The sequence below is a fragment of the Acomys russatus genome, chromosome 1, assembly GCF_903995435.1.
Source record: "Acomys russatus chromosome 1, mAcoRus1.1, whole genome shotgun sequence".
Classification (NCBI taxonomy): Eukaryota; Metazoa; Chordata; class Mammalia; order Rodentia; family Muridae; genus Acomys; species Acomys russatus.
The window spans coordinates 73,017,678-73,031,995 of NC_067137.1; the positions used below are offsets into that span (position 1 = coordinate 73,017,678).

The window sequence follows — 14,318 nt, forward strand, 5'->3', positions numbered from 1 at the left end:
GAATGATATTTTGAGCAATTTCTGATGCATTGTATAAGCCACACTCCATCTTGAAAATATATCAACAAACATCAGAAGATATTTATGTCATTTACAATAAAGTATTTGAATGAAATCTAATTGATCATCCACATTGCTAAACCTTTCTCAGATTATAAATATCTCAGATGTGCACATATCACAAAATCTAACTGGAAATTAATCTATGTGTCAAGTAATGTGACATAGCTTTTAAGTGAAGATCTCCAATGCTATACCCTGCTATTAGACCACTCATCATAAGACAATTCCCACAGGTGGGACATAATACTATACTTCATTTGACGATGAGTATCCTTATCAACACAAGTTCATTTAGGAAGGGTCCCTGCGTTGTCAATTGAGGAAGAGAGAAAATATTCAGTATTGGAAAGAAAATTAAAATTTTTACCGGTCATACCAAGAGTTACATAAGATAGCTTGGTGGTTGAATATAGTTAGTTTACTTGTACTCCATCAGAGAACCCTGATCATCTGCAGACTTTAAGGGAAGGAAGGAGGCAGAAAGGGAAGGAGAGAGAGAGAGAGACAGACAGAGAGAGAGAGAGAGAGAGAGAGAGAGAGAGAGAGAGAGACAGCAGACAGACAGACAGAAAGACAGACACAGAGACACAGAGAGGACAGATATTTTAAACAGATATATTTAATTACCTGTTTGAACTTATCATTATTAACAGACTTCTTAATACAGTTCTTCAATTTTCTTTTTTAAAAATATTTTATTAATTTATTCATATTACATGTCAATTGTTATCCCATCCCTTGTATCCTTCCATTCCTCCTTCCCTCCTATTTTCCCCTTACTCCTCTCCCCTATTAATACAATTTTCTTCAATTCTCTCACACTTTCACGTATCTCTGGAGACTCAGAGCTTAGCCTACAGGACTGCTAAGAACATTTATTTGAGGCCCCTGTTCTTTTCATTTTATTCATTCCTATATTGAGTCTGTGTTGTTGCTCTGTAAACTCAGTCCTGGTGTGCTGTCATCAAGTTCCTGCTACAGACAACCCTGAAGTTATTTCTTATACCTGATTGAATAGAGTCTGTCATTTTATATACTTTATAAAGGAACCCATTACTAAATTTATTAGGGAAGTGACGTGCCTGTGTGAATGATTCTGATCTTTTTCTAGACTGCCATCAGGTTGAACACGAAAATGGACTGGTTACGTTTCTCCCCACTTCATGTTCAAAGCAGTGAGTGCCTTATTACCTGGGAGAATAAACCCTGCCATCAGGGATGAGACTGTGTTCAGTGAGTGAGAAGGACAAGACAGTATGAAGGACATGAAGAACTGCAAGTAAGCAAAGCATAACAACACCAAGTTGTAAAAAAAAAAAAAATATATCCAATCAATCTTAATGAGGAGAGGCAAAAGGAGAGGAGAGGGAACTTTGTTGAGGCATGACATATGGCAGAGCCAATGACTATGTTATTTAGAGCCACTACACCATTCCACTGAGGCCTGTGCAGATAGTGCCACCCCATTTGGAATTGTGACCTGAAAGACTGCCTTCAGTATAACAGTGAACGACTCTAAAGTACTCTATTTCTTACCTCAATACTGCAACCCACCAGGCCTATGGAATTCAAGAAAGGTATTAGGAGGAGGGGAAGGAAGTAGATGGGGGCATGGAGGTAGGAGTCGAGGAAGAGAATGGCTGATGAAATAGGGATACATTCTAGGGCAGAGAAAAGCAAAGTATCACAGGTTCCTTTGAGGTTATCAGTCCTCACCCAGGAGCTGCAGCAGTGTGCACATGCTGTTTGATTTTCTAGGGGCATCTTAATACACGAGCACTTTCTTGTGCCTGGTGAAAACTAATTTCTCACTACAGGTAATGACCATATTATCCTGTCACAAAAATCTTAAACCTGGGCTCTCTGCTCCTTCCTGTTCCAGAGACAGCCACATCTTCTCCTGCAGTGCCAGCCTCATCCCTTGACATGATGGCAAAGGTTGTAATAAACGGATTTGGCAGTACTGGGCTCATGGTTACCAGGGCTTGCTTAATATCTGACAAAGTGGAGATTGTTGCCTTCAATGACCCCTTCATTGACCGCTCCCCTACTACATGGTCTATATGTTCTTGTATGTCTCTACCCATGGCAAGTTCAGCAGCACATTCAAATATGAGAACAGATCCTGCTAACATCAAATGGGATCATGCTATTGTCAATTATGTTGTGGAGCCTACTGGTATCTTCACCACTATGGAGAAGGCCAGGGCCCACTTGAAGCTTTGGCAAAAGGGTCATCATCTCCACCCCTTCTGTCAATGGCCCCAAGTTCGTGGTGGGTATGAACCACGAGAAGTATGACATGTCCCCCGGTCAAGGTCATCCATGGCAACTTTGGCATCATGCAAGGACTTATGACCACAGTCAATGCCATCACTGTTACTCAGAAGACTGTAGATAGCTATTTGGAAAGGTGTGGCATGCTCTCTGGCATGGCCTTCCATGTTCCTAGCCCGAATGTGTCCATTGTGGGTCTGACCTGCAGACTGGAGAAACCTACCAAGTAATATGACATAAAAAAGGTGGTAAAGCAGGAATCTGAAGTTCCACTAAGGGGCATCCTGCGCTACACTGAGGAACATGCTGTCTCCTGAGACCTTAACAGCGACTCCCACTCTTCCACCTTTGATGCTGGGGCTGACACTGCTCTCAATAATAACTTTGTAAAGCTCATTTCTTTGTATGATTATGAATATGGCTACAACAACAGGGTTGTGGACCTCATGGCCTCTGTGGCCTCCAAAGAGTAAGAAGCCCTGGATCACACACCTCAGCAAAGGCACAAGAGCAAGAGGGAGTCCCTCAGGTGCTGAGGAGTCCCTGTTCCAACTCAGCTCCTGACACTGAACATCTCCCCTCACAGTATCCCAGAATAATGGGATAAGCCCAGGGAGCCCTATTCTCTTGAATAGCACCAATGAAGTTCACTGCATAGAAAGAAAGAAAGAAAAAGAATCTTCAATCTGTGGCCACCATATAGGCTTTCAGCTCTTTAACTGTTGTCACAATTTGGAGTGGATCCTATCAGGCATCCACAGAATTAGTAGAAAGTTTAAGAGGTTAGAAGCATATATCCTGGCTGTTTCACCTGGCTGATAATGGTGACTGATAACTGTGATTCAATTTCCTGTATCCCAGGACAAATATTGAATGGACACTTGTAGTGAGAGCAAAACCACAGATGTTTTAATAAGAAATATTACATTTCTCAGCAAGGGAAAGCTGACCAGAGTTCAGAAAAAGGTTTTGAAGTTCAACTGTGGCCAAGCACAAAGGATTGAGATTTTATAGATCAATTTTGTAGTACCTGGGCATGCTGTTGTTTGTTAGCCCTGGCCTGGAGTTTTTTTAGCCTTCATCATTGCTAACAGGTTTCTTTCACATGACAATTTCTCAGACTTTGTGTGTGGTCTGTCAGGCATTATGCAGGCTAACTCTCCTTCCTCACTTTCTGGAGTGGTCTCTTTAACTCTTATCCCCCATATCCATCTTATTAGCATCCTTGTGATTTGAGTCCTTCCTGATAATGCAAGGCTATCTGTCCACTTAAACAAAGTTTACTCATATCCTAAGTGATTTGGCTTTGGGAGATACATTCACACATGATGGATATTAGTGTACAGACAAATTTAATGTGTTACTATAACGTGTGTGGCAGGAACTTAGATTTAAGTCAGCTTCGAGGGGAGATTCTGGGAAGCAGGCTCATTCCATAATGTAATTGCTTTGCAAGCAAGATTAAACCCCAAAACCACACATAAAAAGCTACAGGGTAGTGAAGCATGTTTATAACTCTATCCTGGGATGATGGAAATGGGATGATTCCTGGGGCTTGGTATCCAGCCAGCCTAGACAAATTTTGAGCTGCAGGCCAATGAGAAATCTTGTCTTAAAAACAAACAAACAAACAAACCAACAACAAACACAGGAAGTACATCCTTCCTGAGGAACAGTACCCAAGGTTGATCTCTGGCCATCACACACAATTCGGCACAGGGGTATGTTTACCTACACACATGTGCACATAAACACACACACACACACACACACACACACACTCACACACATACACCTGACTTAACAGAGAAGCGCTTACTTTCAATATTCTTATACACCTAATTGCTCAGAAGTAAAGATAGAACATAAAGTTTAAGCAAGCCTTCCTTCAATTAATATAATGGTATTTCATGAATTATAAAACATGTATTAGAAAGTTTAGAGAAAAACTCTTAGAAATCACAGATTTTTGTATGATGCAACTAAAATAAGATGACTAATATATCTTCCTTTTTTTACAATATACAAAATTTCAATTAGGTTTTGAGACGAATTAATCAGTAAAGGTCTGTTACTAACAGAACTAAGGTTACTTGAAAAGGAGGCTGATCTGAAATTGGTAGAAAGTAGTGCAAAAGAAGACAGTCTTGTGTTCTTCTTGGAATGCCCAGAGTGTGGGACTCTCATGCATGGAGGAGTGATACTAACAAGAAAGACTCTAAGGCCTTTGTCTGTGTGCAGAGATATGGAGTAGAAAAAGAAAGGCTACCAAGTACCAAGCAGTTACAAATAAAAATGCAGTCAGCTCTTCAGTAGATGTGAAGCCAGCTTCTTTCCGAGAATATCAATGTCTTCTATTTGATCAAACTCCTTTCCCCAAGCGGGGCCTGAAGGGATATGTAATAAGATTCAAAATTGGAGGAATTCTATTATCAACAGAAATTCCAGCTTGGGGGCCATGTGGTGATTAAATACTTAAACCTAAAATAAGATGTTTAATTTTTTATTTTTTTCCAGAAGTATTTAAAAACTGAAATGGAGATAACATTAAAGTATGTGCTATTTGGCAATGCAGACATTAATTTTTATCCTTTCTTGTCCTTATTGATACCTATGAAAGCCTTAAGCCCTCCATAGCTGACTATACCAAATGGTTTTGACTAGTTCCTTTTTCCAACTACTCAACTAATGAAATCATAGTTTCAAATTGTCTAACATTACAAGAGTAAGAAAAATAGGAGCTCAATTGAGAACATTTAGCACTTTAGTTAAGGTAATTAAAAATACACATTTTAATTCATGGAGTATAATCATATTTGATACTGACTCATTTATAAACAAATAATTGTAAATACTACACACTTTGGTAAAATTTTAGAACAAAGATCTTCTAAATTATCTGAAGATAATTTAACTTTCATGAGAAAAATATATAACTTGCCCTTATAAGTTATCATATATTCTTGTTAGATCTTAAGGAGGTACACATTATTTAAACAGATAAGTTAAAACATTTTTTATGACAAATCGTGTTCATACAGCCTGATTACATTTTTTTCAAAATATCATTTTTGTGCCACTCTCTCCATTTTGAATAAAATTTCTTAAATGTTTTGTGGTACAAACAAACAAACTATCAAAAACCCTCTAGTGACAGCATATGCTGGTGAGGATATGGAGGAAAGGAAATATACCTTCATGCTGGAGGGAGTGCAAATATGTGCAACCACTTTTGAAATCAATTTTGTGATTTCTCAGAAAATTGAAATTGTTCTACCTCAAGACCCAGTTATATCACTTCTGGGCATATACCCAAAAGATGCTCCACCATACAACAAGGAAACTTGTTCAACTATGTTCATAGCAGCTTTATTTATAATAGGCAGAAACTGGAAACAATACAGATGTCCCTCAACTAAAGAATGGATAAAGAAATTGTGATATACATACACAATGGAATACTACTCAGAAATTCAAAAGAAGAACACCATGAAATTTGCAAGCAAATGGATGGAACTAGAGAAGATCATCCTGAGTGAGGTAACCCAGACCCAGAAGGACACATATGTATATAATCACTTGATATTCGCCATATAGTACAGGATAACTATGCTTTAACCCACAGACCAAAAGAAACTAAATATTACTGAGGGTTTAAGGGAGGATGCCTGAATTCCACTAAGAAGGGGAAATAAAATAGACCTCATAGACTTCAGAAGTAGAAGGAATGAGGAAACTGCGTGAGAGAGGAGGTGGAATGGAAAACAGGGGATCATATCTGGGAAGAGGAGGGGCAATCAGTGAGAGGACTGGAGACCTGGGATAGTGGAGGCTTCTGAGAAGATATGGGGGTGATTCTAGCAGAAACTCTTAGCACTGGGGGATACTGAGACAGAAGTGGCCATACCCTTTAGCCCGGCAGGACTTCTAGTGGAGGCATATGGGTACCAACCCCCCCCCCCAAAACTCTCTATCTAAGTATTTCCTGCCTACAAGATGTGCATGGATAAAAGACAGAATAGAAGATGATGGTGTAGCCAACCTGACTGGCCCAACTTGAAACCCACCCCATAGGAAAGACCCAACCCTTGACACTATTAATGGTACTCTGCTATCCTTGCAGACAGGAGCATAGCATAACTGTTGTCTGAGAGTCTTCATCCAGCAGTTAATGAAAACAGATGCAAAGACCCACAGCCAAACTTTAGAAGTAAGTCCAGGAATCTTGTGGAAGAGTTAGAGAAGAATTGAGGGAGCTGGAGGGCTTAAGGACATTATAAGAAGACCCACATAGCCAACTAACCTGGGTCCATAGGGGCTCATAGAGACTGAACCATCAACCAAAGCACATGCATGAACTGATCTTAGCTGATGGGCTGCTTGGTCCTCAAGAGGGAACCCTAGCAATTAGAATTGGATTGTCTCTGACTTGGACTCTGTTTCCTGCCTCTGGATTTCAGTTCCCAAGCAGGGCTGCATTCCAGATAGGTTTCTGACACAGACAGAATTCTGCTTAGATATGATCAAGCTTGGATGCAGGCAGAGTCCAGGACCAAACTCTGACAAGACATGGTAAGCAAGTCCTCAATAGTTCCTGCCTCACAAATATGTCTGTCAGACATATTGGGCCAGAAGGCTGAAGATGATGCTCCAATGTTAAAGAGAGTTTTGGGTGACTGCTCAGGCAGCAGTTGTCTTTGCCATTTTCTCATTTTGGAAGGTGCTAACCTGTACTTCCTGTCTACTCAGGAAATATGAGATTCCTTTGAATTCTGTTGAAATACATATTGAATGTCATCTGCTACAAATATTATTAAATCCTCCTGTTCTGAACAAAATCACACAAAGAAGTCAATGTGTTTATGGGAAAACACCTTTAGAGGACTCAACCCTTTTTGTCTTTAACCCATAAAAATGCCAGCACATCCAAGCCTTGGGAGGCAAAAGTAGGCAGATCTCTCTGAGTTAAAACCAGGTGGTAATCAATGAGAGTTTTAGGACATCCAGAGCTACACAAAGAAACACCATCACAAAAACTAAAAAAAGAGAATGAAAAATAAAACAATATCAAAATAATGAAAGTAAGCAAGCAAAAAAATGAACAACAAAATAAAACAAAACCACCTACTCTTAAGTATACAATAGCAGTGAATCAGAGATATTACAATACAAAGGTTTACCCTGAACAAAGAGATGAAGTATTTATATGAATATCAGTACTGCAGCTTCTGCTGGCCTGATTGCCTGAATATCTGCAAGGAAAATGAAAAAGAGACAAAGTACAGAGGGGAAGGTAAGAGTGAGATATGACATAGGTCACAATGAAGAAAATGTTCACATAAGAAAAGAGGATGAGAAGTCTGAGTGGAAGGACAGACTGTATGGTTGGTCAAGAATGCTACTAGACATTTATGGTTATGTAGCAGAAGAATCATTATTTGATGTATGAATGTCATCATTTTAGTTGTTAGTTGTCATGGGTGCTTTCATTATGTTAGGAATTTGTGTGTGGGAGGTGTTGCAACATATGTGGATTTTTCAACATTTATCCAGCATTTCTAGGAGAAAAAAATGTACAAATGTAAGCACAAAAATTACATTGTAGTGAAAATGCCCAACAGCCTATCAATGACATTGAAAAAGTATGGTTTCAAAAGTGTCACAGCAGGTCTGAGAGCTTATTTCTTTCCGAGGAAGTGACAGACAGTAGCAAGGACTGTATTTTGTATTTAATTAGTGACAAGTTGTGAAATGTTTTGGTGTACAAACTACCCTTTCACCATATTACCTAATAGCTTTACACACTGGGGCACTGTGATGGCTATTCTTAGTTGTCAACTGGACTACAATAGATATTAGCAAGAACCCCAAATGGCTGGGCACACTATGAGCATGACAACTCTTTAAAAGGAAATAATTTAATTGTAGACTTGCTAGCAGTTTCAAAGGTTTAGTCCATTATCACCATGGTAGGCAGCATGGCAACACACATGGCACTGGAGCAGTAGCTGAGAGCTACATCCTGATCCACAGGCATAAAGAGAGATTGGGCCTTGAGAAGGCGCTTGAAATAAAAAAAAAAAAAAAAAACCCCACTTCCAGTGACACAGTACCTCTGAGAAGCCCACCTCTCCTTATCCACTCCTTGGCTCAACAATATGAGCCTATGGTGGCCATTCTTATCAAAGCCACCACAGGAACTTTTCTTATAATTGTGGATGTGAAGTCAAAGTAGATAACTATGCTCTAAAAAAACCAAGTACTTAGAATTCTCTAATCGTTTATTTTTTGATATTCTGAGTAATAGCATTTAATTTATATTTGATGTTAATAGAGAACACTAAATTACTACATTTTATCTTCACAGTTGTAAAGGTAACTGTGCCAGGTTAGTGCATCAGCAAAAACAGTATGAAGCTTTAAATATAATCTCCAATAAATTAGATGCCATTCTTTATTTTCTACTGTAAATTTGAATATTTTGAGAAAAGCATTATAAAATATTTATTATAATAAGAAACTTTGAAACCACATTCCCATATTCGTGTTTCACTTTTTAACATTGTTTTTAATTAATTTTTTGTACATTAATATTATTGCATACATATATAATAAACTATATAGCAAAACAACCAGGAATTATATAATATATACATAAATGTTACATTCACATAAAATATAGATATAATTTCCTTATTTACCACCTTTTACCATATGTATCAAATCAATTACCAAAAAGGAGCCGAAGACAATAGGATACTTACTTTCATTTTAAGTATCCTTATTTAAGAAAAAATATGAGGCATGTTGACTATCCCATGTACTAATTTGTATAAAGTTATTACAATTCTAAAACAGGAATTCCGAAGTCATTACTTTCATTTCAAATGTAACACTTCCTTGTATCATCATCCTGTGGAGATTACCTTGTCACAGGCTGGCAATTAGCACCCACTAATGGCAACAAACAAGGAACTAATAAATAATTGCTGTCTCAATGCAGACAAAAACAAAGCTAGGAAGACTACCTGAGAATACAGTTTCTTAGCAAGTGCATATTTATCAACATAGGGCTGAAAAGCCTATCAAAGGGATGGTTTCATGGTGCATTTCATAATGTCACATGCTTGCTCTCTGTGCCTCGTTTCTTGAGGGAAGAATTGACTGGTTCTGTTGAGAGGGAAATCATTGTTGGAACATTGTAGAGCTGCTAGAGCCATCGGCAACTGCGATGGAGGATAAAAAAGGGAACCACAGCGATCTACTCTGATATTCCTTAGGTGCTTGTTCTGAGACTCAGTGAAGCTTGTTGAGTAGTGTTTACTATTGGTTAAAAGGACAAGAACATTGGAGTTCTGAGAGGCTTTGGAGGTATGTGTGACAGGAGTGCAAAGATCTTATTTACACTGACTTTAGGTGATATAAGAGCAAACTAAATGCCACAACCCTGAAAAGAATACATTTATTAATTTACTCCTTACAAATTGAGAAATAACAGTCACCAGGACTACATAGAAAGAGTGTATAGACTGCCTACAGGGAAAGAAAAGCATCAGTTGGCACCATTTCGTTATTCCACGAAGTATTCACTGAAAGTGTTTTAAAGCAGCACAATTTGTTAGATATGAAAGTGATGACAATGGATCAGATAACACTGTGTAAAGATGAGGCTACTGTGGATGTCCACACTATTTCTTTTTTAAACCTGTAGGTATTGATATGCCCTAATAGAAAAGAACAGTCAGCTACGTGAGTTTGTGCACATCTTTATAGTGTGGGGCTATGCAAACCAGAGAAGAGTATAAAATGAATGATAAAGTGATGCACATATGTCAACAATTGAGCTTATGTTATCAAGTATTGTAAAATTAAGGAATAGTTATACTTCAATATTTTATTTTCCTATAGAAATATCTGAAAAAGTTCTTCATTATTTCACTGTAATTGAAATTTAGATATGAAAATACATTCTCATGTTTCTAGAGTGAAAATGATATAAATAAATTCCATTTTCAGAAAAACAAATTGTTTCATTTAGGCAGAAATGTCTGCATTTTTTATTTTGTTGAGCAGAATAAGACAAAATTTTAACCGTTATAATAACAAAAAATGAAAATAGAGTAAGAACATTTTTAGGGGCCATAAAAGGCCACAGTTGGAATAATGCTTGCATGTAAGAAAGTAGGAGGACCCGCTTTCCATCCTCAGCACCTGTGTAAATGAGCTGAAAGTGGCAGCATGTACCTCTTTTCTCAATAATGGGAACTTTGAGACAGAAGAAACCTCCTCTAGCAGGTCACTGAGATGTAGGTTCAATGAAAGACACTGCCTCGAAAAATGCAGGTGTCCAAGTGATTGAGAAAGACATTCAGTGTTTAACCTCTGTCCTCCATATGCACAGGCACCAATACACACCCTAAATATGCATCATAGGCTTATGAGTATGTACATATACAAACACACACATAAAAATAGCTGATGTTTTTAATCAGATGGTCCTCAGTCTGGGAATTAACATTGTTTTAATGATTTTATTAGTCAGTCTGGGATGTAGATCTTACCATAACACAGCGTATTAAACAACAAGCATGAATTTTCTCACAGTCCTGGAAACTGATAAAATCAATAGCAAGATGCTGACAGACTTGTTGCATGGTGAAAAGTTACAATTGCTTTTCAAAATACCTGAGCACCAAAAATATTAACAGTTTATACTTCCAAATGTAGCCCGTACTTACTTTCATGCATTATCTGGCCACTCCTTATTTATTTCTGTCACTTATTAAAATTTTTTAAGTTTATACTATGGCTTGATGTGACTAGTTAGGTAATTTGTTTTTATTGTATTACTGAATAGTATGGGAGTTTCAGTTTCTTATCCAGTCACCAGTTGGAGGATGAATTGCTTTCATGCACAGTCAATAAAATGCATTAATATTTTCATTTCTGTCTTTCTACTGTATCTAAGATTTATTTTCACCAAGTCTTACTGGTTTAAGTGAAAATTTTAAACCTTTAAGTAGCAGTCTTCTGATATGTCACATAGTACTATTAAAATAATAATTTAAAGTGAAAATTGAGAAAGACTTACATAGAAAATAATTGCCCTTAGTGTACCCAATAACTTTAAAAACTTTAAAACTGATATTATGTAATTCTAGAAAGTTATGTCTTATAATATTTCCATGTTATCTTTTAGTTATAATTTAAATGTTGAACTTATTATCTTAACTGGTGCAAGAAATATACCTTTTATTGAAATATAAAATTCATTATTTTAATTTCTTTGGGTAAAATAATATAAGTCAATATTATTAAGATGGATATCCAGTACCTATGTAATTATGAAAACTGGCTGTAGAAACAAAATGCATTCATATTACTCAAAATGGTAAATAAATAAAATATCAAAATGAAATAAAACAATAAATTATGACAAACATATTTTGAGAACTTTATAGAAAAAAGAAATATCCCTAATGATGTCTTCTATTTGACATGCTCTTCAAACATCCTTTCAAATATAAATAAGAGCTCTTAATTTTACTGTAGTATACTAAATTATGCAAATTTTAAAATACACGTGTAAATCCACTGACTATTGCTGAAGATAAAAGGGGATGGAAATTCAACTGCAGTTGAAATTTAACTAAGAGAAATCACCATGCCTATCATTTGAAATGCAGTTAACAAGTTTAATAAAAAATAGTCAAAGTACCTATATTTTATTTAAATTTGTCTAGAAATATGTATCCTGTGAGTGTTTTATTATCTAGCTAAGTTCCCTTTTTTGTATGGGAGGAAAAAAATTCTCTTTAGATTGCCCATGTGGAAACATGACTTGCACACAGAGACAATGGAGCCTTGTTTCTGAGCCTTCCAAATATATTAAACGCAGCAGAAAGTCTCTAAATTAGGTTTCTTTAGCATAGAGGTCACTCCATTGTTCAGCACAGCACACGGTGGTACAGTCTGGTTGGAGCTGTGGTAAAACTCACAGGTTGTGCAAACACATGGTTCTTCTCATGCAACTCTGCTTATGCCACACACTTCTCAACCATTTTACCCACCTGTGAGGTTTACAAAATTTTTGCAAAAAAATTAATAAATTAATTAATAAAACATAAAATAATACTGATGAGTCCTTTAGGAAATTCAGATGCAGTGAATGACAAACTTATTTTTGTTTCTGCCTGAGTTTCCTGGGTTTTGTCACTACACAGGGATTATGAGAAGCTCACTTAGCTTCCAGGCAACAGTCACAAACTCATCACGATCTTTGAATGCTAGATGCCTATAAACATGATTTTTTATTTTTTATTATATTTTTTAACATATACATTTCTATTATTATATATAATAATAAACTACATATAGCAGGAAGAACCACGAAACAATCAGGAATTATATAAACATTACATTTATAGTGATTTGGCTATTAGTATTTGGCAAACTTGAAGTAAACATCATTTATATCTTGTTGAGTCTAAAATTCTGAGTAATTTTTAATAGAAAGAATGAATACCTTTTGGGACCACTTTATGAGACAGGAAGAGAATTGCTGAGGTCTTATACCCCATGCTCTTGCCTATGTATCAATGCCAATGTTCACAATAGGGCTGAACATTGATAATTCACTGTCTCACTAATTAATAATTTTTTTGTAAATAAATAGAAAGACATAGGATAGAAGCAGCATTCTCTGCTGCCTAGAAAGGAAGATCTCATAGTAAGACAACAGGATTGCAGTAGTTATTAAAGAATTTAAATTTGTAATATCACTGTATGTGTTCTAGCATCATCTCATTCATATATGCTCCATACCTGTAAATTGGTTGTGTCCTGCTTTTGACCAAGGCTTGGGGTCTATGACCATATCCTGTCACTTAAGAGCTTTTGAGGCTATGTATTGCTGTACCAGCCTGAACTCCTGATCTTGGTTGCAATATGGTGAACCCTGAGACTAATTGCATATCCTTTCTATTTGAGTAGCACGTTAATATTTAACACTTCAAGACTAGCAGTAATGATCTTTTATTGTATAGGAACTTCACAGCAGACTAAGCAATAGGCCTTAAACTCACCTTTCATAGCACTGTAAACACTGTCTCTCAAAGCGAGTTGTGCTTTCCTCCTCTGCAGCCTTTACCTCTTTAAGACCCATGCATTTCTAGAGGATACTTTGGTCACTGTATGTTATTGTCTTCAAAAATGTCTAACTTAATGTCTGCCCCCTGTGTTATGATCACTACTGTAAATAAAACTTTTGAAATTTAATTATTTTTGGCTCCTCTCTTTACAAAGGCAAAAATGTCATTCATGCCATATGTGACTTTTCTTGAATCCTATGATCCTCAATAAAAAATTTCAAGCTCGTTGAAGAATTTTGATGCAGTAATCACTAAACTAATAGACTAGCAAAGTAGAGAAAGCCCGAGCTGTCACGGGCTTCTACTACTGCTGGTATATTTGCTTTTCTCAGCATAGAAAATGGCCCTCTGAAAAATATAAGTTGGTGGAGGCTCAGGCTATTTTAGAGCTTCCTAAATGATGGTATACATAGACACTACAGAACTTCACCTGTTAGGGCAAAAGTGTACCATGAGGTAGATATAGCAATGAAATAATTTTTACAAGTGCTTATAACAATATTTGGGTGTCAAAAATAGCTTTTTATATAATTGGATTATTTACTAGCTTTATTATTTTCATAACAACCTCTCATATCCCTTGAAGTTATCACTAGTTTTTAAATTTATCTTTATCTAACTCATTGTTTTTTCCCTCTAAGATTTTGTTTCCAAAAATAACTGATTTGTCCTCGGTGGGTTTATTTAAGTGGATTTTTCTTGGCTCTTTGTTGTAGTTTAGCAGCCAAGACTGTATGCCAAAGACACCATTCTTTCCTGTATCTGAGAGTGTAATAGCATTTCATTGCCATTCCTTCTTGGCATTAGCATCCTGGCCTACACCTGTTA

At 36.7% G+C, this 14,318-nt stretch overlaps 1 pseudogene; it reads left to right on the top strand.

Annotated features, from left to right (window-relative positions):
* The first annotated feature begins 1,992 nt into the window (after positions 1 to 1,992).
* On the top strand, positions 1,993 to 2,813 carry LOC127196321 (glyceraldehyde-3-phosphate dehydrogenase-like; annotated as a pseudogene).
* Positions 2,814 to 14,318: the final 11,505 nt, after the last annotated feature.